Raw genomic sequence first — 3,554 nt, 5'->3', positions numbered from 1 at the left:
TCCCGCCGGTCACTTTCCAGACGGGGCCGTGGCGTCACTGTCTGGAAACGCCTCCCTCTCCTGTCCTAAGGGAACATTTAAAGAGGCAGAAGCCATTTAATTATGCTGCAGCCTCTTCCTCCCAGGCTCAGGTTATTAATTTACAGTCTGGGCATTCCTGACGCGATTCCATGGATGCGGGGAAAGGATTTGCGTGGTGTCTATTGGCGTGATGTCCTTTTAAAATGTTTTACAGGGGTGATAGACCGCACCGTGTCAGCATATATAAAGGTTCCCATAGAGGTCAGAGAAACAGTTGTCTCCACATCTTAACTGTCCGTTTAAAGGACAAGCGCCATAAACGTACCAGACAATGCCCGCCGGCTCGCTTGGCCAACACCGAAAGGATGTCAACCAGTTTTTGTCATGTGGCTCACTTTATAATTAAGGGGGAACTCTGTACACAAATATAGCAGTGGTCATACCCCGAGCGAAGGTTACTGGAAGACACCATATCCCGGGCTAGTTTATACTGGGGACAACACAAGAGGTGCCCCCTTACTTCGGTGGTCAGGGGGAGAGGTGCCCCCTTACTTCGGTGGTCAGTGGGAGAGGTGCCCCCTTACTTCGGTGGTCAGTGGGAGAGGTGCCCCCTTACTTCGGTGGTCAGTGGGAGAGGTGCCCCCTTACTTCGGTGATCAGTGGGAGAGGTGCCCCCTTACTTCGATGGTCAGTCGGAGAGGTGCCCCCTTACTTCGGTGGCCAGTGGGAGAGGTGCCCCCTTACTTCGGTGGTCAGTGGGAGAGGTGCCCCCTTACTTCGGTGGCCAGTAGGAGAGGTGCCCCCTTACTTCGGTGGTCAGTGGGAGAGGTGCCCCCTTACTTCGGTGGTCAGGGGGAGAGGTGCCCCCTTATTTCGGTGGTCACTAGTCCTGCACCACAAAAGTCATGTGTATTCTTACTGGAATCTTGGTGAGCTTTGTATATTTCTTTCAGGTCTCTGCAGTAATCCAGTGTGAGACTTCCTGTAAGAAAGACCGCTCACTGCTTCTCTCTCTCTTTGTGCAGGGTGACTGGTCTTGTCTCCGCCCCCTCCTGGAATAAAGACCGGCCACTGCTGCTCTTTCTCCTTGTGCAGGGTGACTGGCCTTGTCTCCGCCCCCTCCTGTCATAAAGACTGGCCACTGCTGTTCCCTCTCCTTGTGCAGGGTGACTGGTCTGGTCTCCGCCCCTGCTGTAATAAAGACCGATCACTGCTGCTCTCTTTACTAGTGCAATGTGACTGGTCTTGTATCCGCCCCCTTCTGTAATTTTCTGCAGGCATCCTGTAGAAGTTGGAGCCTGCTGGGCCTCTCTCACAGCTCCGCTTTCTGCACATGCTATGTACGGGGCATGTAAGTACGGTGATACTTTTACAATGTAACATCTGAGTTTGCAGAGGCATTTGGTGCACACAAAGTGGATTTATATGATCGCAGCTATTGAGTTTTATAGCGGTTTCTGTGCCCAAAATTAAAACTACGACGTCCGACTGAGGGGAAATAGAAAGAACTAATGACCCCATACAAGAGCTAACAAGGGTTTGAGTGTCAGCTCATTAGGGCAGGACCCTCTAATGCTCCCATTTCCGGTTTGCATCCCTCGTTGCTGCGCATCACCTTGGCACCTTTTAAGCGAACGATCATAATAAAGGGCGGCCGGGTACAAGGAGCCAGCCAGGGGACACGAGGAACTATAAGTGGACGTCTTTGGCACAAGCCGCGGCTATCAACATCGGAGAAATTGGCACAAAGTGGGTTCGAGCCGATCCCTCCCGCGTCCTGATAAAACGCAATCTTTTATTTTATTTTTTATTTTCTTCCTGTTTAGCAGAAGCCGAAAATGAAATCCTCTCCTTCTCCATGAGCAGAATATAGGCTCCTGCGTTGCGCGCTGCACTCTGTCTCATTTCGTGTAATGCAGAGTTTTTTTGGGGAGGATTAATACTGCAGTAGGTTTTATAGCCTCCGTTACCTGCTGGGGATGTTGCAGAGATTTCCATAGCTTGTAGTTTGGGAAGAATGCGACTTTTATGGAGACTGCTGAGATGATAAAACGGTCACTGGTGGGGGGGGGGGACGATGTAGATAGACGGGAGGAACTTGCATAAGATTTGTTCGGTGTTAGACGAGACCAAAACAGACAGACATAGAACACAGAGAATGACAAAAAAGAGGAAAAAACATAGAAAGATGGGATCAGGGATCAACAGAATTATTATTTTTTAAGATGATTAAATGGACTCATAATATTAATGAGTCATCAATGATCTGCTATGACAAGAACACTGCAGTATGCCCATCGTGGCTTTATCCGTTTATAAAAATAGAAATCGGCTCAATGGTCACTTTTCACCTCTAAAGGGGGCACCTGCTTTCACCTGAAGCCACCAAGAGCCCTATCTCTCCCCCCCCACCCCCCACACACAAAGCACCTCCCTACATTGTTCGCTTCCATAAGATGCACCCTTGAATGGGGCACCTGCTTTCACCTGAAGTCCCTAGGACCCCTAACTCCTCAAAGTACCTCCCTACATTGTTCACATCCATAAGATGCCCCCTAAAAAGAGGACATCTTCTTTCCCCTGAACTCACCAGGACCCCTAACCCCCTCCCTAAAGGACCAAAGCATCTCCCTACATTGTTCGCCTCCATAAGATGCACCCTTAAAGGGGGCCCTGCTTTCAGTTGAGGTCACCAGGACCCCTTAACCACCCCCCCTCCCCAAAACACCTCCCTACATTGTTTGCTTCCATAAGATGCACCCTAAAATGTGGGCGCCTGCTTTCACCTGAAGTCACCCAGGACCCCTAACCCCCTCCAAAGGACCAAAGCATCTCCCTACATTGTTCGCTTCCATAGGATGCACCCTAAAAAGTGGGCGCCTGCTTTCACCTGAAGTCACCAGGACCCCTAACCCCCTACCCACAAAGCATCTCCCTACATTGTTCACTTCCATAGGATGCACCCTAAAATGTGGCACCCTGCTTTCACCTGAAGTCACCAGCAACCCTAACCCCCTACCCACAAAGCATCTCCCTACATTGTTCACTTCCATAAGATGCACCCTCACAAGGGGCACCTGCTTTGACCTGAAGTCACCAGGACCCCTAACCCCCTACAAAGCATCTCCCTACATTGTTCGCTTCCATAAGATGCTCCCTAAAATGTGGGCCCCTGCTTTCACCTGGAGTCACCAGGACCCCTAACCCCCTCCAAAGCACCTCCCTACATTGTTCGCTTCCATAAGATGCACCCAGGTGCCTGAAAGATTAAAAAAAACCCCTAAAGTTGCATTTTGAGGAAGTCACATTTTTCCCTGCCACCAAATTTGCATTGAATCCTTTGTCTTCCCAAGGAGAGACAGAGCGCGACTTGTGCACTCACTGAACCTTCCAGGGCTGTGTGGCGGGGAAGGAGTTAACCGATGAAAAGGGGGTGGGGGTGTCTAGCAGAGAAGTCCTAATAGATATGTCTAGACAGGCTTTTGGAAATTCCTGTGACTGCAGAATGGGAACAGATGTACCAAAATAGACAC

Source organism: Nanorana parkeri, unplaced genomic scaffold, assembly GCF_000935625.1.
Source record: "Nanorana parkeri isolate BGI_ZX_2015 unplaced genomic scaffold, ASM93562v1 scaffold237, whole genome shotgun sequence".
Classification (NCBI taxonomy): Eukaryota; Metazoa; Chordata; class Amphibia; order Anura; family Dicroglossidae; genus Nanorana; species Nanorana parkeri.
This window is presented reverse-complemented; position numbering follows the sequence as displayed.